Here is a 24,553-nt window from a genome sequence, read left to right on the forward strand (position 1 = left end):
CCTTTGCTTAGACCTTCCACAACTATTTTCTTTTTTGTGCATTCCTAGAATGAACCTGGTTACAATGTATACAGTAGAGCCCCGGACCTCGATGCTAATCTGTTCCTAAAGAAGCTACAAGATGTGATTTAGTCGAGATCTGAATGAATTTTTTCCATAAGAACTGAAAATGGATTACATAACCAGTTCTTGACCACCACTTATTACCCTCACTTTGCCTTTGTATACAAATCATTACACAAATTAAGATGAAATAAGTTCAGTGTTAAATAACATACCATATTAAGACGCACCTTTTTCAGTTTTAAATATATACCGTATTAAAATAACTACCCTACATATGACCAATGCGGCCATATTACCAATGTAATAATTAGGCTTGAAAATCAAGCCTAATTATTACAGAAAATTAATAAAACATTAATTAACAATAAGCCAACTTGTCTGTTACCATAAACTTCAGAAAAATTCCCTAAGTTACATCGCCAGCTAATGGCGTGAGTAGATGTAAACAAACCATCATACAGTCAGTCTACTGGAATATTGTATACAAAATCCTTTTAAAATATCTTTCAATATATGTTATGATATTAAATTTTTATTTTCTATTTTTTGTATATAAAATATCCTTGTTAAATAGGGGCACATTTCATAGCCTCTTTATGCTTCATAAATGTGACATCATTATTGGCGGAGTAGTAATACCCATTGGAAGTAGCCCCTCATAAATGTATTTACAATTGGAAAGAATTCCAATATTAACTCTTTCATATCCGCTTAGTTTTGAGCACTGTGTCCCCAGATATCCGAGGTGTCTGGGAGCGCTCGACAGTGCAAAAAAATTATTATTTTGAAAATTCAGTCAAAAAATATCAATTTTATGCCAACAACGTTCATTTTGCTGTCCTTTTTTTCTAAATGTGAGTTATTTAACCAAAAGTACAAAAAAATCTTTACTTTTTTTTATATTTTCGTTCCTAACCCAAAAATTATGAAAGTCAGGCAAATGAATTATTTTTCATGAGAAAGCCAATAAAATTCCCAAAATACCGACATATAAATCAATGGAAAACGAATAAGTCCAGCCTGTGAAAAAATTGATAGAAAAGAGGATAAGAAACATAGCTCTCTGCCCGGCGCATAGTGAGAATTATCGCTAGAATTTTTTTTTTTTTTTTTAAGAGCCCTATCTTGGTTATTTTTCATTGAAATTCCTTTGTAAATATACAAAAATGTAGAGGAAACCTTGAAGAATAAAAGGAAGGTCAAGAAAAATGGCTTTGGATACGGCAACAGTTTCATTTTGACGTTATAAATTTATCAAAACGAAAAAAAATTTTACCGTTGTCAACATTTATTGCTAGAATAACAATTTCTTGAAGAGCCCTATCTCGGTTATTTTTCATAGAAATTACTTTGTAAATATACGAAAATGTAGAGGAAAAGTTGAAGAATAAAGGGAGAGTCAAGAAAAATGGCTTTGGGGTCACTGAGAGGGAAGTGTAGGTGCGATCAGCTGATTTCATTGTGAGAATTTTACTACGCCAGGGATTTGAGCATGCGCAGTACAGAAACTACTTTGCTGGCGTATTGATACCCGAGATACACGGTCCAAGGTATGATCTAGCCTATGGAAATCGCTACTTGTCCGAAAATAAGAAAAAAATGCCCCTACCACACGTACAAAAAATTTTGGTAAATTTTACATACCGCTACGTCAGTTGGATAGATAGCGGATAGAGTATTGCAAAACGCTTTCACTTGATTATCAAATACCACGAAATTACAGTAGGGCCTCGATAATCGCGGGGGATAGGGTCCAGAACCCCCCGTGATAAGTAAATACCCGTGTTATCCTGGTACCCCCCCTAAAAATTGCTTTAAACTGCTTACTTTAATAATCAATCCACCCAAGACCACTATTTCAATGTTTATAACTGCCTACTTTAGTTCAAGCACCAAATATATCTTCAACTATCACCTTAAACTAAATTCAAGACAGTTTCAAAGTTATTCTTTCCTATCTTCAATTTTCCCTTCATCAGATCAGCAAACAAAAGTATATTACCTAACAATTCCTTTCTATTTTCATGATTTGGCTGCTGCACCAAACTAAAAGTACAGTGGTACCTCGACATACGAAAGGCTCAACTTACAAAAAACAAAAAACTCGAAATACGAAAGCAAATACGACAAATTTTACAGCTCTACATACAAAAAGTTTTCAAGATACGAAAGGTTGTTGCTGTAAAGTCCCGAGATTCGCCCAGACCACCGAGAACAATTTTAAAACTCCCGCGCCACCAACTGAGTAAACTCGCCACCATCCTCCTGCTCTCCCATTGGTTCCTGATGCTAGTCACCCCATAAGATCCTGCTCTCCTATTGGTCAGAATCTACCCCTTGTGCTTTAAGTAAAAGGATGCCATAAATTGAAAAACTTATTCTGCAATACATTAATAAAAAAAAAAAAAACATTAGGTAAAGATAGAATAAAGAATAGAAATGAATGGTTATTATACTGTTTGGTAGTTTCAGTAGTTGAAGAGAGAATGAAAATTTATGGCTTACTGTGTACTAGGAAAAGAGATTGCTTGGCGATCGTTCGATACTCGCAAGTGCTGGATGTAAACAGGAGTTTGGAAGCTTTTTTTTTTTTTATTATTATTATAGTTAATGGTTACTTAATAATTATTTGAAATGAGTACATGCAATACATTTAATAAAAAAAATTGTGAATTAGATATCATAAAATATAAAATAAATCAGACTGCCAACAAATACGTATTTTTTAGAATTCTTCTTCTGTTTTAATATTACGTTACGTATAGGTTTCATTATAGCTGTCAGTAACTCGGTATCTCCATTTGGTAAAGATAGAATAAAGAATAGAAATGAATGGTTATTATACTGTTTGGTAGTTTCATTAGTTGAAGAGAGATATAATGAAAATTTATGGCTTACTATGTCCGAGGAAAAGTGATTGCTTGGTGTTCGTTCGGTGCTCGTAAGAGCTGAATGTAAACAATCAATTGGAGTTTTTTTTTTTGTGTGTGTATTATAGTTAATGATTAATTAATAATTATTTGAAATGAGTACATACTGATTATTTATACATTTTTTGGCATATTCTAAGCTTTTAGCTTCTTAGGTTTAGATGTCGGAATCATAGACTAGGCTACAGTAGCAACCGCTAACATACGCTAGGCTTATTACTAAGGGAAATATGCTAAAGTCCTAATATATGCAGTAAAAATGGGTTGAAACATTACATGCAGTTGAATATTACTCAAGTATGTACAGTATTTTGCCTTTTTGGAGTCATATTTCTTCCATCGGATCGGCGTCGTAACCCTAGAACATGTGTTGTAGGCCTGAAAATATAATTTACTGGGGTGTTTTTGGAGGGCTTGGAATGGATTAGCCATTTTACATGTAAAATGTGGTCCAAGATACGAAAACCTCATGATACGAAGGACGCCTCAGAACGGATTAATTTCGTATCTCAAGGTACTACTGTACAGTAAGTTCCAGAAGTGAAGCGACAAATCTCAGAATTGATTGTACTTCTTTAGAAACTCGTGGGGTTGCCAATTAGTATATTTTATTCCAATTATTGTCATCCTATTTATCTGATAATACGTATCAGTGATTAACTGCATAAGCGCAAAGTATTTCCCCAGTAAATGATCAATGTTAATTCAATAATTGTTTATTAAAAGAAAAAAAATTTCCCCAAAGAAACATTTGCAGCTCTCAAAGAGTGATATCAAGTGTTCACCATAGAGTGGCAGCAGGAACCGAGTGCATAAGCATTGGCCTAATATTTGTAAATTAACTTTCTACTTTTATAGCGTTATATCGAAAGTTATTATGTTTTCTTTTGATAAAGCACAGAGGAGTTTAGCATCTGATTAAATGAAATATAAATAAGACACAAGTTGGTGTAAATATATATATATATATATATATATATATATATATATATATAGTAGTATATAACTTATATGCGTGTTAGCATCGGTTACATGGTTAGGCCTATTTCAAGAATCAAGGAAATTATATTGTTATTGTACAATAAAGTTTCATACATACTTACCTGGCAGATATATACTTAGCTATAGACTCCGTCGTCCCCGACAGAAATTCAAATTTCGCGGCACACGCTACAGGTAGGTCAGGTGATCTACCGGCCTGCCGCTGGGTTGGCAAGGAATAGGAACCATTACCGTTTCTAGAACCAGATTTTTTCTTCCACCTGTCTCCTGAGGGGAGGCTGGGTGGCCATTTAAATCGTATATATCTGCCAGGTAAGTATGTATGAAACTTTATTGTACAATAACAATATCATTTTCATACATTCAACTTCCCTGTCAGATATATCCTTAACTGATTGGCACCTTTGGCAGAGGGTAAGAGACAGCTAATTACTGATTAGACAGGTAAACAACATACGTTGTAGGTAATAGATAAATAAAACCTTGGTTCCTATGTGTTTAGACGAAGGGTTGACTTCCAAGCTATTGCTAGGAGTCTGCTTCGTCTCAAGAGCCTCAGCGAGGATGTGACCTATGGCTAAGAGTTCTTGTAGATCTGTCAATGGGGGTCTTATCCACTTACTCGACAGAATCTAATGGTCTTTTGTCAATGGGGTCTTATCCACTTACATGACAATACACCTATGCCTAGTGGCATAATTAAGGAGCACAACACTGGTCCCGATCACCTGATCCTAACACGAGGGTTAGTGCTTAATTTGAAAAAGAGTCATCCCCAAACTCCTTTCAAACAACCCACAGAAAAAACACCACGTTAAATAAATTTAACTCACTAGTTAAGGATCAGTGTTGGCTCCCTATCCCAGCAGTGTATCCGTAAGACAAAACGATTGATTGATTTATTAATTCTTACTGGCGTCGCAACGACGAGGATATTGACGCCGTATCATTAAAAGGAATTGCAAAGGAAAAAGTCAATTAAAATGCTATAAATATGTTTATATAAAATCTGTCAGCGAACTATAGAGAACCCAAAAACACACGAAATACCTATCTCACCTACACACCTATTTCAAATTAATTGTAAACAAAAAATACAAGCAACATAGGCACACCGCAAACTTCCAAATTCTACAGAGTTCTGTCAAAATAAATAGATATTAAAAGTACTAAAACATTATATATGGTAATAGATCTATCAATTGGAGGTAAATTTTATGTACATAAAATTTCCTGATCTAAAAAGACTTAAAAGCAAATGATATACACTGACACATACTAACACATACACAAACTCAAACATCTTGACCAAACTAACCTAATTTTTTCAAGAAGACCTGCTTCTCGAAGGTAACTAAAAAAGCTATCCTCATTAAAAATCTCTCTGCCTATAATGGCATCCAGTTTAAGATCCATTCTTCCAACTACGTTAAAATGACGGTTTCTTGCTGATATTAAGCTGGGGCATTCTACTATTAAATGTTTTACTGTGAGGGGAACAAGACAATCCTCACAAAATGGTTCAGGGTCATTGTTCATTAAAAACCCATGAGTAATCCGTGTGTGGCCGATCCGTAACCTAGATAATGCAGTCTCTTTCCGACGGTCTTCTAACATATAAAGCCAGGGGTTGATTACATCAGTGAGTTCTCTCATTTTATTATTACTCTCTATTGTCCAATAGAATTGGCCAAACTGATTCTACAGTCCTTTTAATTTCAGGAATGTAGTCTGAACAGGGAATTGCTATACTTCTTGGATTTTTTTGATGTACCTAACTTAGCCAATTCATCAGCTCGTTCATTTCCAACAATACCAACATGTGAAGGAACCCAGCAGAAGTTAACTGCCTTATGTTTTTGTTTTAATAAAAACAACCACTCTGTTATTTCCAGTACCACAGGGTGTACTGGATTAAAAGATGCCAAAGCTTCCAAGGCACTCTTGGAATCACTAAAAATGGTAAAATTATCTCCTTTTAAAGTTACAATTTTCTTTAGTGCTGTTAAAATGCTAAAAAGTTCAGCAGTAAAAATAGAAGCATAACTTGGTAATGCACCACTAACACTACTGTCAGGGTATACCACTCCAAACCCAACGCCTGCACTGGATTTGGAGCCATCGGTAAAGAATTGCCTTGAGTTATCATGTTTTTCAGCATGGCAAAGGAATTTCTGCTTAAGAATATCACCTGAACAGTCTGCCTTGCAACCAGAAAACCATTTACAATATTTCACAGAGGGCAACTTCCATGGAGGGAATCCTGAAAATTTTGCTGGAATTACTGTTCCTTTTATTACATTGAGCTCCTCTAATGCACATTTTACCCTGTATCCAAAAGGCTTTGGATATGAAGGATATTTTTTATACGTATAACCAAGAGAGAAGGATCTCTCGTAGGTCAACTTGACCTCCTTCGTGTAATGGGAAGTCAACCACAGAGTTGCATCTCCCGTAAGTGACAGCTAACATGTCCTCATGACATATTGTTCTGGAAAGAACAAGAATTCATAAAAGCTCGCACTTCATGCGCTTTTAATTCTCAGCTGTTTGAAGGAATCATCAAGTTACTCATGAAGTGCTTTAGCGATCACACTTGTTTCAAAGAAGACCAGGGCTTTCTTTGAAATGGATCTCTTCAGGATGAAGCCTAGAGCCTGGCTGGCGCCTCGTGCCTGACGCTTGGTTGGCACCTAGCTCCTGGCTGGCGCCTCGTGTCTGGAAGTAGCTTCGCGCCTGGCTCCAGACTGGCACTATTTGGCGCTTGGTGCCTGGCTGACTCCTCTCCACTTACTGGAGCTTCAAGCTTGGTAGAGTCTCGAGGATGTCTGGCGATGTCCACATCGGACACTCTTATCTGTCCAATTTGTTCGCCTCTAGCGCATCTGCGCTAGGTTGGAGGCCCCCTCTTTCTCTTCATCAGACAATGACAGTGTTCCTTGAAACTGTCTGCCTCTGGCGTTTTTTACGCCTGTTTTGGCATTTGGCGCCTGGTTGGCGCTACATTGTCTGAAAGTCCTGAACCTCCACAATAGTTTATCAGGAGATTGGAGAAGGGTGGAAGAAATTCTTGCACTTTGAGCTTTTGGCCTCTCCGGCAAGGGGAGGTGATTGTAGTCAGCTACATCCATTAGACGATAGGATATCTAACAGTACGAGAGATAAGAGTCTTCCTCCGAGGAGGATCCTTCTTGAATCCTTCCATTGCTAACGAGATCTCTTCTTACTTGTTGATGAAGTTCCTCGTTGCAGAATCTTCCCTATCCTTGTCCGAAGGAAGGGAAGGAGCTTGGAAGTCGAAGGAGACTCAGAGCTGAAATTGGGAAGACTCCTGATTTCTAGCTCTTTATTGTATCCCTCTGAATACCTTCTGGGAAGCATTTCGAGCCCTCATCGCATCCCAAAGACTTTGTAGACAAACGTTTAAACCATCTCTTCTTCTGTAAGTGAAAACGTAAGTACCCTGCCTGGGCAACGAAACTTCTATCTGAAAGCGTTGAATCAGGAATAGAGGGTTTTAGTTCTTTTGCCAGACATACTATGCTGGCAAGAACCCATTGCCGAGTCTCCATTGAATCTGATGCGAGATTCCAATGCACAAAAAATTCACTTGTCTTCTTGGTCGTTTAGGGCCAAGAGAAACAAAGAATTCCCTCATAAAATTTCTCAAAGAAGTTTGATGAGGAGTAGTTCCATCGTTGTTGGAAACACGGAATCCTGAGGCCACAAAAGATCCCATTCGAAGTACATGATATCCTACTCTTGTCGTATTGAGGTATCGTATAAGATCCCGAAGATCTTAATCCTCTGCTATCTCTAATTCCCCTTGTATAGACAGAGTATAGCCTTTTACTGCGTTCTTTGATAGCAGATATATACAAAGGTGATTCTTCCCTCTGAAAGGGGAGAAAAAAACCGCTATGTGGTTCACAGAGGTATCGGAAGCGGACAGTTTCCTCATTCCATCTAGCACAATCTGCAGCAATTCTATGTCTTGACCATGACTATTGTCATTTACCTTGAAAAATCCTCTCATTCATGTCCACTTCTGGTCAGTCTGCACGCAGACAGACTTAGAGTGTAGAGGTTGTTAAGGTCCATTTATAATAGATGCTGATAGAATCTCCAGACTCACTTGGAAAAGCCTTCCAAAACATGCTGTGAGAAGAACGTGACTTCTGTGAATCCAACCTCTCTAAGGCCAAAATGAGGCATAAAGTATCATCCTCTCTTCCTTTGATGCCCATTTATCTTAATATCTGTTAAGAATTTATATATCTAGGGGAAAAAAGACTAAAGTTTACTCCCCATTTAAACTAAAAATGGCGTATATTGCTACCTCTCTTGGTTCGAGAATAAGGAAGCAGTCTAGAGGAAACCTGTTTCGTCTCCACCTTGCGAAGAGATCTATGAAGAAGACATCTCGCAGGTTTCCACAACTCTCTTTCCAACTAAGATTTGACATAAGTCAATAGTTATATTGTCGATCGAGAAGGTTCTCACGGACGTGCAACATCGTGCAGCAAACCTCTTAAGGATCGTTACGTTCCGTGTCTGTGTTCCAAACAGGTTCTCTCTTGTTAACGCGAACATGGGCGAACAGAGATTCTCGATGCTCCTTGAGATATGAGAGAGCTGTGGAATTAGTCAAATTGATTTGAAAAAATCATTTCGTCCCTCCTTGGGATCGAACACCCCTCCAGTTAGACGGGGAACGAAATCAGGAACGAACCGTGCCGTTACCAAGCCTGCTGTCAGAGAGGTTACTGAACCCTTCGATTAATAATTCGCTATATCGAAAAGTTAGCAAGTCCATTATTTTGCTTCTGTAAGCATGAGAGCATCAAATAATATATATAGCTCTACTGCATTAAATTCTTATTGTTGTCTCATTCCTATAATCCTGTTACATTGCGGTAAACATTACCGCAAGGTTACAAGGGATCTTTTTATTGAAAACTCCTTAGCAAAACGAATACCAATGTTTATTCATGTTTGCCTATAAATCCCCTCAAATCGAGGCTAAGTCCATGATTGTAGAGGGAAGATACGGTTAACTATTCAATCCCGTAGAGAGAGAGATGTAACCAACTGCTCATGACCGAGAACTGGATGGTACTGTATTGGCTTACAATGACAGCCTCCGTCTCGTTCGCTGCCTGGCTGCATTCTTCCTGAGTTGCCAGTTACTCCATTCAATGAAGGAATATAATAAAATTATTCTCGAGCCTAAGGAAGCTCTCAATAATGCATATTTAAGCCAAACAACCTTTGTTAAAATACCGAAGCTGAGTAGGTATTGTCGTAACAAACCTTTTAAGCGAAGTCCTTACTAGGAAATTCCTGTAAGGATATAGATAATTCCGTAGCGAACCACAAAGGCAACTATGGTATGCGTATATGACTTGTCATTCAGTAGTTGTATACACCAAATCTTCTTACTACATTCTTTCCTCTCCGATACAGAGAGAGAATGGAAATCTTACTCTCTTCGTTCTTTTCGTCAATAAACCTGAATTAGTATTAGTCGAAAGAGATCGCAAATGAAAACCGAGGATCGAAGAGAATCTCTCAAGCTTTTATTCTCTTGGAGATAAGGCCGTATTCTACGCCTCTATTATCTGGAAGAGCCTCTAATCAATGAATGAGAGCTCGTACGAATCTTGTTCAATTTCCAAACGATTGCCACTCTTTCTGTAAATGGTTGGTTGCATTATTTTTTAGAAGGAGGATGATTTTAATATCCTCTTACTAGTAATGAACTAATTCTCTCAATAAAAAAGGTCGCTAAGGTCTTATAAACTGAGAGACCTGCCCCCTTATTGGCTTCCAATTCCGATCTATCTTCCATTTCCTGTCCATCAAGTTGGGAGAAGAATGAGCAACCGGAGGAGAGCGCCTCCTTTCGTAAGGTGAAGGGCTTTTAGCAGTACCGACTCTAACCTGACAAAGGCTACGGCCGCCTGTGCGACATCTTGAGTCCCCGCCAGGAGAAGGCCGATCTTGCTCTTGCCTTTACTTGCATTAAGACTATCCTGACAAGGGCGACGGCTGCCTGTGCAACAACTCCCATCCCTATCAGGAGAAGGCCTCGAATGTCTTTCACCTTTCGCAGAATCAAGCATATCCTGACAAGGGCTACGGCCGCCTGTGAGACATCTAGAGACCCTGTCAGGTGAAAACTGATCCTGCGAAAATTCCCAAAGAGGAGCCTCTCGGTCCGCCTCTAACTCCATTTCCGATGAAGATCCTGGTTCATAGCGCCTGGAGCCTGGCTCCTGGCGCTTCAGGCGCTTTGCGCCTCGTTTCAGGCACTTCAGGCGCTTTGCGCCTCGTTTCAGGCGCTTCAGGCGCTTTGCGCCTCATTTCAGGCGCTTCAGGCGCTTTGCGCCTCGTTTCAGGCGCTTCTCGCCTAGTAGGAGTTTCAGGTCTTTCTTTACAATCCTCTCGCCTTGTCGGCGTGTTGCGCCTGGCAGGGGCCTCGTCCGAGCTGTCAAAGACTTCTATCGGACGGGATTTCTTAACGGGAAGGAAGTGATCCTTTCTCCTGGGAGGATCCTTCTTCAAGACTCCCATTAACGAAGATATCTGTTGTTGCATTTCTCTTAGGATCTTCGTAGTGGCGTCTTCTTTCTCCGTATCCGATCTAGGGGAAGGAGGATTTGATGAATAAATCTCTTTCTTCTTCTTCTCAGGTGGATAGTCCTCCGGAAAACTTTCCAGGCTAGAATCCCAAGCTAGAGATTTTCTTTTAGAAGGTCTCGATAGCTTGTCAGAACTCCACCCTTTTTTTTCCTTTCGATGAAGAATCGGATGACGAAAAACACTGTTTTAGGATGCCTTTCCAACGGCTATCCTTGGCAGTCTGGGACGCTACTACAGAACCTGCCGAGGGGACGCCCGACCGGTGGGGATTCTCTGAAACCTCCGTGCGGCTTTCGACATTCCTTCTCCTCTGGGCTTGTGAGCTTGGAAGAGGTCTAGGCCTGAGAGCGAGACAGAGCCGATCGGACGCACCCTCCACTATTTTAGGACGCCTTTCCAATGGCGAACTTGGCAGTCTGGGACGTTCTACAGAATCTGCCGAGGGGACGCCTGACCGGTGGGGATTCTCTGAAACCTCCGTGCGGCTTTCGACATTCCTTCTCCTCTGGGCTTGTGAGTTTGGAAGAGGTCTAGACCTGGGAGCGAGACAGAGCTGATCAGACGCACCCTCCACTGCAATGGATGGGGAACACTGTAATCACTTCTTACCTTTTAATAGCTTGCATTTTGAGCTACATCCCGTCTTCAAATTGCTATTATGAATTTGAAGTTTCTGTGAAATAAGATGGTGATGAGGATGCAACACTACTAGTACTGTTAATACTCTAACTGCTCGTTAGTACGAGTAGCCAATAAAACTTCTAAAGGAAGCGTATCTAGTTATATTCTTTTCTGACTCCCTAAAGTAGAAAGTCAGTATATTTCCTCAATCAATTCTAACACTTATTACACGTATTAATGAATAAATATTAATATTTCCCTTTCTTGCAAACTATGTGAGTGTCTACCGACAATTTCGGTAGTTACACGTCATATATTCTTCGAAATTTTCGAAGCCAAATTCATTAAAAAGTTAATAAAAGTGTATGCCGAGCCAAAGACCCAGTACTTCCCTGCAAAAGACAGCCCAGAAGATCGATGGCGATGAAACACGAAAATCAAGTCACCGCAAACGTATGTTTACAATACGGCGACAGAAAAAATCTGGTTCTAGAACGGTAATGGTTCCTATTCCTGCCACCCAGCAGCAGGCCAGTAGATCACCTGACCTACCTGTAGCGTGTGCCGCGAAATTTGAATTTCTGTCGGGGACGACGGAGCCTATAGCTAAGTATATATCTGACAGGGAAGTTGAATGTATGAAAATATATTTTCCAGCTTGTTAATTAATAATTTAATCGAATTTCTCAATTGTGCTAATTTTTGCATGTGGAATTGCGTTCTGGGTCGCAGCAAAGAAGTATTTTCTTATGTTTCCACCTTTTTTTTTTTAGTGCATAAGTGAGACTATTCTTGTCCATACGATCCGGAGTGTGAATATGCTTGGCGAGCATTATTTTAATTTGAGTATCTCCATGTTATGCTCTCTCTCTCTCTCAGGACCTTTTTATCTAGTCAGGAATAACCAGAGGTCTGTTTTAAGAATCAAGCACTAGGCCTATTGGTCATGCTCGGTGCTTCTTTATATATATATATATATATATATATATATATATATATATATACAGTGGTCCCCCCCATATTCGCGGGGGATGTGTACCAGGACACCCCCGTGAATAGTTAGAATCCGTGAATGTTTGGAACCCTATGAAAATGCTAAAAACAGCCTATTTTGTTAGTTAAAACTCAAGAAAAACCCACTAAAAATTTTCATACTTGGTTTTTTGTTTTTTAATAGTTTTATCACAAAAAGTGCATTTTATGATGAAATTCATCAAAAAAACCAGGAATTTGTGGATATTTATCATAGAAAAATACCGCGAATGCGCGAATTTTCCGCGAATAATACAGGGAAACATTCCCCAGAGAAATCCGCGAATGTGTGAGTCCGCGAATCTGGAGAACGCAAATACGGGGGGTCCACTGTATATACGTATATCCCCAAAAAACTCATAAATTTCTGTTATATAATAATGCTTGACTGGATTGAACTGATTACTGGTTGTCCGTGGAAATATGAATTTGGGTGATATAATTCTCTTATGATACGCCCACTTACGCAAATTCAGTCTTAAATTTCACGGTTGGGATATGATTAGAAGATTTGAGGTAAAAGGTTGATGTGAAAAAGGTGGAGTTAGTATTGTGGGTAGAGGTAGAGGTAGAGGTAGAGGGGGGAGGGGTGGTTGGGGTCTGTCTTCTCCCTACTTAACCAGATGGTGATATCACGGGTGTTCTGGTTGCTTGCGACCGTCTTTCCTATTCTTTGTATAGCGAGTCTGTTTCCCAGGTGCAAGGAGAGGTCCTGGTATCGGTCCTGAAGGTTCTATCTTTGCCTAAATAACAGACAGTGGCCCTGCATTGTAAGCCATGCAATGCCCGGAACTAGGCCTAGTCACCTGAAGGTAGCAGCACCAGTTAGAGCCTTTCTCGAAGATGGTGTTTTATGCTCGGTCCTAGAAGCTAGAATTAGAACTACCAACCACACCCAACTTCTCTACTGAATCTAGGTGCATTCATGGTTGATTATGTTTAATGTCGCAGAGATTTTCCCTTTACATTCTATTGATACTTGCATGGTTTTATGCATCTTCGCTAAAATAATTGATAATACACTATGATATTAAATATTTGTTTCCACATTGCTCGAAATATACATTGGTAATGTTGGTAATCCTGTGTTGAACGAAAATTTCAAATTGTTTCGTTTCTATAGTTTGAAGTAATTACTATACTTTAAAATAATTACTATTACCGTAATTTTTTCTTATGATTGTTATAAATATCATAGATTTGATATTTGTGCATCATATGTTAGCTTTATTTTGCTTGATAAGAGTTTCCACTGTAGAAAAAAAAAAATTTCAGCTACGAGTTGTAGTTGCCAGTTAATGAATTTCGAACGAAATCCTCTGAAATTTGTCGCTTCAGTTTTGGAACTTACTGTACATAGTATATCTATTTTGTGAATGAACATATTTATGATAAAAAAACATGATTTACTGTAAAGATTACAGCACCCAACTATAATATTAATGTATAAACAGCAAAATACAGCAATAAAAATCTAGTTTTGTCTTTTGTTTACGTTTAGAATCAGCTGATGGACGTTTATTACCGAAAGAATTATTTTGGAAAACAATTTAGTTGCTAAAAGAAACTATTTTATTAATGGAATTATTATTATTTTTAACTTTGTACATAATAGTTTCAGTAATTCATATTTCATTGAGAGAGAGAGAGAGAGAGAGAGAGAGAGAGAGAGAGAGAGAGAGAGAGAGAGAGAGAGAGAGCAGCTTGGGATGAGAGTAACTGTTAATACCTTGAGAGAGCAGCTTAGGACGAGCGTACTGTTACTAGCTTAGCTCGAGAATAACAATGAAATTTGTATTTTAAATATTTTCATGGTGATAAGAAATGAAACATGGATAGTGATAAGATATTCTCTTGTATACTGTTATAATGTGATAATCATTGAGTCAACTATAAAAGTTGTATTGAAGCAGTTTCGTAAATCACAGAAAGAATAAAAGACCATTTTGTTCTTTTATGATAATAATAGATCAGTATTATAGTTTTTTCTGCAAGTTATAAGAGAGAGAGAGAGAGAGAGAGAGAGAGAGAGAGAGAGAGAGAGAGAGAGAGAGAGAGAGAGAGAGAGAGAGAGATTTTGCTATTTACATTCATGGTATTTGAAAATTTGTAAATGAGTGTATCCTAAAAATGCATTTACTTATGAAAAGAAGAAGAAAACACAGTAATTAGTGAATCTTGCTCTAAGAAGAAGAAAACACAGTAATTGGTGAATCTTGCTCTATGATAAAATTCGCGATTTCGTTAATTTTCCGGGATATACGTAGTATTTGGGCTCCACAAAAAAAAGTAAGTAAAGTGATTTATGACAGAATTTAGAGGATACTTACATAAAAATACATCGGTAGTTTGTAGAACGGTGTAACCACTATCATATTGTGTAAAGATAGTATGTACGAATGAGACTAGGTTTGGTGACGTCACAGTGGTCATACATATTTTTTTCGTGAATGAATACACACTTATGATAAAAAAAAAGTTACTGTACTGCTTAGAGTACCATACTGTAATATTAATGTAATCACATCAAAATAAATTAATCATTGCATGCTGTAAACATGTAAAGTGTATTTTGAAAAATGCATTACCAAAGGAATTATTCCTTGAAGAAGCTTTTTATTATGAAGATATGCCAATAATATATAAGATATGCATTTTATTATGAATATAATTATGACAATAATACAGTGTAAAAATGGTTTTATTACGTTTACGCTTCGTCGCCGACCGCAAACAACAATACGTTTGTATGACTGCAGTGTTCAGAGAAGTTGATTACATTATACCAAAATTATAATGAAGTTCGAATTGAAAATTAATGTTTTCCTAAATGTTATTACTACTGTAATTACACTACTACTATTAACATTTCTAAAAGGTTAAGAATGACAAAGGTGCTGTTAAGTGTAACTCAATGTTTACATTTCTGCTGGCCACTCAACTACAAGTTGATGTCAATAATGTGGGATTATTCCATGAATAGGCTATATATTATGAAGATATGCCAATAATATATAAGGTGAGAATGGTTTTATTACCTTTATTGTCAGTTAATATCATATTGTGAATCTGTTCATGCATTGTTGGTTATTGGAACCGGACGAGGCTTAGCCTACCACAGATTCATACCAGTGATATAGACTAAGAAGTGGTCCAAGGTAAAACCTGTGATTAACTGAATCCATGATTGCTGATCCGCGACTAAGCGAGGCCCCACTGTATTGGCCCTTAGTAAACAACAAGGCTCGTAAGTCAAGCACAACTGGGAACTGCAAATTAAGAGCGTCGAAAGTCAAGCATGACTGGGAATTGTGAATAATGAGCGAACTGCAAAATGTTTTGGCAGGCAAAAGCACTGTCTGAAACTGACAACATATATGCAGTGCTTCACTTAATTTACTACATTTGTAAATAAAGTAGCTGCAATTCTTAAATCCAGCTTACTTCGTAAATTAAGTTCTATTCAGCAACTAAAGACAATGATCACATCGGTAAAATGAAGTCAGTCTCTCTCTCTCTCCCCAATTTTTAAATTAAGGATGAAGCAATTGTAAACCCTACCGACATAAAAAACCAAATCGAGAAATGGCTGATTGCTGACGTTATTTGTCATCGCCAAAAAAGAATAAAAAATAACGCAGCAGGAGAGCAGGCAAAACTGATGTTCAGGTTCAGAACTGGCAAAATTACACTCAACACTTATATAATCACGTATTGTGCATGTTTTAAATCCAACTTTGTTAATTTACAAGAAAAAGTATGTATTTCTAAATTACATCTCATCCACCATCCAAGCAATGGCAATGAAGATATCGGTAGTACTCAATTAGCCGAATTTTGAGAATGTAAACTATCATATGCAAATGGCATAAAATGACAATACTTATACAGTAGTACCTCGTACTTTGAACTTAATCCATTCCAGACGGCTGTTCGAAGTACGATTTGTTCGAAATATGAAACAAATATCTCCATACAAAATAAAGGGAATCTGGATAATTCATTCCAGCCAACCCAATAACTCCCCCTTTTCCCATTTTTTCTATTATTAATGTGTTCAAAAGTTAAATTAAGAGTGAAAAGTAATGAAACAGTATGTTATATAAAGTAAAATTTTCTCAATTTCATTTTTTCTATGTACTATTTACGAACTGTTTGGTAAAAATGGCGCCAGCTGGCTGGGGGATGGAGGGAGGAGACGGGAACCCTTCGAGCAAACTGAATTGGTTGCAGTATGCAAAGGTTGATAAAATCAGTTTTATTCACATATTAGGTACAAAGACAATCGAAGGAATTGATAGTGTGTGTGTGTATGTGTCCAATTGTAACCGAGAGAGAGAGAGAGAGAGAGAGAGAGAGAGAGAGAGAGAGAGAGAGAGAGAGAGAGATCGGCATGTTTACACTTGGATCTAAAGTGCATGAAAGAGATTAATTATGCCACAATACATCAACTTACTGTTGGCAAATGGCAGACTTTTAAAACAAACATGAGGATTTTGCAAACAAATAAGTAATAAGTCAAGAATGCAAGAAAAGGAAACGGAGATAAAATAACTTTTCACAAGGAAGCCGTTTCAACAAACAATCGAAGGCATGTTTATCACAAAGCAGAGTTAACTGTACAGTAGTAAAATATCATAAGCATTTGTCACCAGATTGGTATTTTACAGTAGCAAAAATAAAAGTGATTTGGGGAAAATAGAGTGTAAGTTAAAGAAATGGGTGAATAATCATCCCAGATCAGTGAAGTCAGTGGGAAGCAGAGCCGTGTTCTCTCTCTCTCTCTCTCTCTCTCTCTCTCTCTCTCTCTCTTCTCTCCTCTCTCCTCTCTCTCTCTCTCAGCGCACCGAACACTGACTCGAGCAAGCTTTTTCTTTCTATTTACTGCATGCATTTGTTTTCATGTTTTATTGTTAAATTTATTGTGAAATAATTTTAATTTTTTATGTGAATTGGTACTGCTTTTACGCACATATTATAGTAAAGATTATACTACTGTCTCTTCTATCCTCAACAATACCACAACGCACGATAACTTAAAATCATTCATTAATCTATTCCTCAAAAATATAAATGCTCCCTCCATCTACCTCAAGTTAGCTGTGATTCACCGCAATGATGAATGATTTTGTTAATCATTTATGCTAAATTTTATTGTGAAAAGCTTTGTTTTTTCATTTACAGTGGTACCTCGACATACAAAAGTCCCAACTTATGAAAAATTCAAGTTACGAAAGCAAATACAATGATTTTTTTGGCTCTACATACGAAAATAGTTCAGGTTACGAAAGTTTGTTGCTGTAAAGTCCCGAGATTCGCCTGGACCACCGATAACAATTTTAAAACTTGTGCACCGCCAACTGAGTAGACTCGCCACCATCCTCCCGCTCTCCCATTGGTTCCTGATGCTAGTCACCGCCATAAGATCCTGCTCTCCTATTGGTCAGCATCTCTCCCATTGTGCATCTATGTAAAGGCGTTCTTTGGTCACTCCGAAGCAGCATCGTTTGTATACGCACACGGAATTCGTTCATCCTATACGATTTCGTTTATTAACGTAAATTCGTTAGTGATTTCGTTGTAGTACTACTATATCGTGTTGTGTGAGAACTTTAGTACATATACTACATAACTTAATTACGTACAGTATACGTAGTCATGGGTCCCAAGAAAGTTGCTCAAGTTCACGGAAAGAAGGGGATGCTTTCTATGGAGACAAAAATGGAGATTATCAAGGAGACAAAAATGGAGATTATCAAGAAGTATGAAGCTGGCATGAGGTTGAGTGTGATCGCTAAGGAATACGGCCGAAATCCGTCGACGATAGGCACCATTCTTAAGCAGAAAGAAGCCATCAAAGCAGCTACACCTTCCAAGGGCGTGACTATTTTGTCTAGCAAGAGGAGCCACATGCACGACGAGATGGAGAGGCTGCGTCTTGTCTGGATAAAATACAAAGAAATCGCTGGCGATACGACAACCTAGACGGCAATCTGCCACAAGGCCAGTGCTATTTTTGGCGATTTGATTGCCCAAGCCAAAGACGACGGAGGAGAAGGGACATCAACGCCAACCCCAAGGCTTCTCATGGGTGGTTTGAAAAATTCCGGAAACGGACTGGCATCCATTCGGTGGTGCGGCATGGGGAGGCGGCCAGCTCGGACACAAAAGCAGCCGAAGCCTTTATTAAGACGTTCGACGAGATGACGATCAACGAAGGCTACAGTTCTCAGCAAGTCTTCAACTGTGATGAGACTGGCCTTTTTTGGAAAAAAATGCCTCGTCGGACGTACATCACGGAGGAAGAGAAGAAGCTACCTGGGCATAAGCCTATGAAAGACAGGCTTATGCTCGCACTTTGTTTGAACGCCAGTGGGGATTGCAAGGTGAAGCCCCTACTTGTCTATCATTCTGAGAGACTGCGAGCCTTCAAGGCCCACAAAGTGCTTAAGGAGAAGCTTCCAATGATGTGGAGGACTAATGTGAAAGCCTGGGTAACAAGACTTTTGTTCACCGAGTGGGTAAATCTGTGTTTTGGCCCGACAGTGAAGGAAATCTTGGAAGAGAAGCGCCTCCCTCTGAAATGTCTGCTGTTGTTGGACAACGTCCCTGCTCACCCTCGTGACCTCGAGGAAGATATCCTAGCGGTGTAACACCACCCCTCTCCTCCAGCCCATGAACCAGCAAGTGATATCGAACTTCAAGAAGCTGTATACGAAACATCTTTTCAAGAGATGTTTCGACATCACCGATACCACAAACCTCACCTTCCGTGAATTTTGGAAGGAGCATTTCGATATAGTGATATGCATCCGACTCATCGATCAAGCTTGGCAGGAAGTTTCGAGGCGTACCTTGAATTCTTCGTGGAGGAAACTCTGGCCTGATACCGTATCCGTCCGAGACTTCGAGGGATTCGATGTGGGCGAAGCTGGTGCAGATTCAGAAACAGTTGACGATCCTGAAACTGTTTCGCAACCAGATCTTGACGAGATCATTGCACTCGGCAAGTCCATGGGGCTGGTTGTCGACAAGGACGACATCAATGATCTTCTCAAGGGGCACCAAGAGGAGCTTACAACAGATGGCCTGAAGGAGTTGGAGGCCATGCAACATAACGTCGTTCAAGAGGAGTTCTCTAGCAGCAGCGAGGAGGAGGACGACCCTATGACAACAGCAGAAATTAAAGATGCTCTAGATGCTTTTCATAAGGTGCAATCATTCGTAGAAAAGACACACCCCGAAAAGGCCTACACAGGTCATATGCTTGCGCAGTTCGATGACGTTTGCCTGAGTCGTTTCAGGAACATTGTGAAAAGTAGGCAGAAGCAATCTTTCTTGGATAGTTATTTTTTTAAAGAGGCCTTTAGTAGGAGTAAGGAAAAAGGAAGATCTAATTGATAATGTAAAAAAGAAGAGAAAGTTGAAAGTGGTGAAGAAATTGAAATTTTGAAGAAAAAAAAATATATATATATATAATTTTAAGTTTTTTTGTAAAGTTAGTGCTACAGTTTTGTGCCATTTGTTAATGTGTTTCGTAAAGTTTAGTCTTTATGTTTCCTGACATTTTTTAATGTGTTTCGTAAAGTTAAGTGTGCATATGTACAAGTTTTCTGTCATTTATCCTCCTCCTCTGCCGCCACTTTCGGAGATAGCCTCACTCGAAAGGTAAGGTTCCACCGTTTACTACATACGTACATACAGTATTTCTTGTATACCATGTACGTACACTAACACACTTAATTTACAGGTACTATGTAGTACATATTAGTAGTACGTATTAAGTCAGGTATTGAATGGTCCAAATTGTTGTATTTCATTATTTATTGGTCAATTTAGCTTTATTATAAAATTTACTGGGGTGTTTTTGTAGGGCTTGGAATGAATTAGGCAATTTACATGTAAAATGCGGTTCAAGATACAAAAAGCTCAGGTTACGTAGGTCGCCTCGGAACAGATTAATTTCGTATGTCGAGGTACATCTGTACTATTTTTTAAAATTTTGTTTAACTAGAACGTCTCACTCGGCGCACCGAACACTGGCTCAATCAAGACTTCTTTTTTTTTTTTCTTCTGTATTGCATTTGTTAGTTTTCATATTTTATCATTACGTTAAATTCATTGGGAAATTCCATTTTTATGTGAATTGTTACTGCTTTTACATACAGTAATATTTTAACTCTCTCATCTTCTTCTCTCCTCCACATATCAACGCTCCCTCGTTCAGTCTCAAGTCAGCTGGGCGTGACGTCACCACAGTTACATACGATTTTATACATCTTTTATGCTAAATGTTATATTGAAGGCTATATCTTATACCAAATGCTTTACACTTTTATTCTTGTCGAATATTATAATTAAACTACATACGTATTGTAAATAAAAAAAATTAATAGTTTAACTTGTAAGACCCAGTAAGCCGTCGAATACAAGTATAAACTAGATAATCGGTCAGTTCGAAGTAGTATACGAGCATTTGTTTGACAAACGATACAAAATTTTTTTCCGAAAATTTTGTTCAAAAAAACGGAAAGTTCGACATAAACATTCAACAAACCAGGTACGTATCACTGTATTCTGTAATATATGGTCAACTTTTTCAAATGATCATTTTTCTCCAGAAAACATTTAGTTTTATAGAGCTTTTCAGTTTTTAGAACTATGGATAGAGATTGCACACCTGTAACAAAGTGAAAGTTCACTTAACCTAATGTCTAATTTTGGTAATTATCCACAGTAATTTCTGTAATTACAGTTGATTTGTTTACAGAATCAAAAGTTGTATCGCTAGTGAATCACTTTAATAACCTCTGGATTTTAACATTAATACAGATGTTTTGTTTACAGCATCGATACTTGTAACTGTAGTTAACTATTGACAACTATCGACACTTCAAGGGTTAGCCTATCATTAAAAATCTCGGCACAATTTTAAGGTTGTCATACGAATGCCTCTTTCATAATAATTTTCAATAAACTTAAGTTCAACTGTGGTTCTTACCATTTTCCTCACCAAGTGGGCATGGGATACCATTTTCCTCACTAAGTGGGCATGGGAACAACGCCAATTAGCAGCAACTGACCGAACCACTTTTGCTTACAAACATCCTATGATTCGTTGGGTCGGATTCTGGTTTTTTCTTTGAGCTAAGATGCAAAATTTACTCCAAATTTCACATTGAAATCTGATTATTTTGAGTTCTAGTACAATCAAGGACCGGGTCTCTACTGTACTTTGTTAACTTCTGTCCAAATGAAGAACTCTACTGCAAGGTGACAAGGAACTTTGATCTTGTGCCTCAAGCACACTACTGTCAAAGAATTGCTGGTCACCATTATTGCCTTACTTTTTACTAATTGCAGGAAGGGTTGATGACCTACAAAGACAGCATTCTACTCCAAGATGATGATGTAATAAGGCTTCTCCTGTAGAGCTTAACCCTTAAACGCCTAAGGGGTATAATAAAAATCGTCTCCCGTATGCCTAGGGGGTCTCTGAGTGAGCGCCGAAGCGGAAAAAATAATTTTTTCAAAAAATCACAGCGCGCTTAGTTTTCAAGATTAAGAGTTCATTTTTGGCTCCTTTTTTTGTCATTTCTGATGCAACCATCAGAAATGAAAAAAAAAAATCATTATCATATATAAATAATGCGATATATGATAACGCGAAAACAAAATTTCATATACAATTGTATTCAAATCGCGCTGTGAGCGAAACGGTTAAAGCTAACGAGTTAATTTTTTTCGTTGTATTGTACTCTAAATTGCGATCATTTTGGTATATAACACATTGTAAAACGTTCAAAGCAACACAGAGAAAATATTATCACAAAATGATGCATGAATTCATAACGCGCGGATGTAAAAAATTTTTTTTTTTTCAAAAATTCACCATAAATCTAAATATTGTTCTAGAGACTTCCAATTTCTTTCAAAATGAAGATAAATGATTGAATATTACTATACTGTAAGAGTTTTAGCTTACAATTGCAGTTTTCGACCATTTCGGACAAGTTAAAGTTGACCGAATGTCAAATTTTTTTATATATATTTTCTATATGCAAATACAGTAGTACCTTGAGATACGAAAGGCTCTACTTACGAAAAACTCAAGATACGAAAGCCAATGCGAAAAATTTTACTGCTCTACATACGAAAAGTTTTCAAGATACGAAAGGTTGTTGCTGTAAAGTCCCGAGATTCGCCCGGACCACCGAGAACAATTTTAAAACTCCCGCGCCGCCAACTGAGTAAACTCGCCACCATCCTCCCGCTCTCCCATTGGTTCCTGATGCTAGTCACCCCATAAGGTCCTGCTCTCCTATTGGTCAGCATCTACCCCTTGTGCTTTAAATATTCTATTGGTAAAAGGTTGCTGTAAATTGAAAAACTTATTCATGCAATACATTTAAGGAAAAAAAAGCATTAGGTAAAGATAGAATAAAGAATAGAAATGAATGGTTATTATACTGTTTGGTAGTTTCAGTAGTTGAAGAGAGATAATGAAAATTTATGGCTTACTGTGTAAAAGTGATTGCTTGGCGATCGTTCGATACTCGAAGTGCTGGATGTAAACAGACGTTTGGAAGGTTTTTTTTTGTTTGTTTATTATAGTTAATGGTTACTTAATAATTATTTGAAATGAGTACATGCAATACATTTAATAAAAAAATTGTGAATTAGATATCATAAAATATAAAATAAATCAGACTGCCAACAAATACGTATTTTTTAGAATTCTTCTTCTGTTTTATTATTACGTTACGTATACGCATGTTTCATTATAGCTGTCAGTAACTCGGTATCTTCATTAGGTAAAGATAGAATAAAGAATAGAAATGAATGGTTATTATACTGTTTGGTGGTTTCATTAGTTGAAGAGAGATACTAATGACAATTTATGGCTTACTGTGTGCTAGGAAAAATGACTGCTTGGCGCTCGTTCAATACTCATAAGATGGGTAAGAGCTGAATGTAAACAATCGATTGGAAGGTTTGTTTTTTGTTTGTGTATTATAGTTAATGATTAATTAATAATTATTTGAAATGAGTTAACTACTGATTATTTATACATTTTATTGGCATATTCTAAGCTTTTAGCTCTTAGGTTTACATGTCAGAATCATAGACTAGGCTACAGTAGCAACCGCTAACATAGGCTAGGCTTATTGCTAAGGGACATATGCTAAAGTCCTAATATATGCAGTAAAAATGGGGTTGAACATTACATGCAGTTGAATATTACTCAAGTATGTACAGTATTTTGCCTTTTTGGAGTTCATATTTCTTCCATCGTAACCCTAGAACATGTGTGTTAGGCCTGGAAAATATAATTTGTTACTGGTGGTGTTTTTGGAGGGCTTGGAACGGATTAGCCATTTTACATGTAAAATATGTTCCAAGATACGAAAAACTCATAATACGAAGGCCGTCTCGGAACGGATTAATTTCGTATCTCGAGGTACCACTGTATTTCAAAAATGAGAAAAGCTACAACCTTCAATTATTTTTGGTTGTATTCTACATGAAATTGCGCACATTTTCATATATAAAACTCTATGAAACGCCTAATATGAAACGGAGGAAATATGTATTCCGAGAATGCGACGTACGCATTTCGGAGATTTGAGGCGGAAAATCCGCGAGCGGAGGAAGGAAAGTTTTTTTTTTTTAAATTAACCATAAATATGATATTGTCATGTTACATAAGTTTTATACATACTTACCTGACAGATATATACTTAGCTATAGACTCCGTCGTCTCCGACAGAATTTCAAATTTCGCGGCACACGCTACAGGTAGGTCAGGTGATCTACCGCCCTGCCCTGGGTGGCAGGACTAGGAACCATCCCCGTTTTCTAATCAGAATTCTTCTCTTCCACCTGTCTCCTGCGGGGAGGCTGGGTGGGCTATTAATCGTATATACTGTCAGGTAAGTATGTATAAAACTTTATTGTAACATGACAATATCATTTTTATACATTCAACTTCCCTGCCAGATATATACTTAGCTGATTAGCACCCATTGGTGGAGTGGGTAAGAGACAGCTAACTACTGAAATAGACAGGTAAACAACATATGTTGTAGGTATTTATAAACCTTGGTTCCTACCTTATTAGGCTGAAGACTTCGCGGCTACTGCCTTGTAGTCTGCTTAGCCTCAGAGCCTCAGCGAGATAATGATCTATGGCTAAGAGTTCTTGTGGGTCTGCCAATGGGGTCTTATCCACTTACTCGGCAGAGCCTAAAGGCCTT

At 37.9% G+C, this 24,553-nt stretch overlaps 1 protein-coding gene across 1 annotated transcript in view; it reads right to left on the reverse strand.

Moving 5' to 3' along the window:
* LOC135195755 (CCR4-NOT transcription complex subunit 2-like) overlaps nucleotides 1-24,553 on the reverse strand; it is a 118,394-nt gene that overhangs the window by 72,728 nt on the left and 21,113 nt on the right. The window lies entirely within an intron of this gene.

Source organism: Macrobrachium nipponense, chromosome 16, assembly GCF_015104395.2.
Source record: "Macrobrachium nipponense isolate FS-2020 chromosome 16, ASM1510439v2, whole genome shotgun sequence".
NCBI classification, from domain to species: domain Eukaryota; kingdom Metazoa; phylum Arthropoda; class Malacostraca; order Decapoda; family Palaemonidae; genus Macrobrachium; species Macrobrachium nipponense.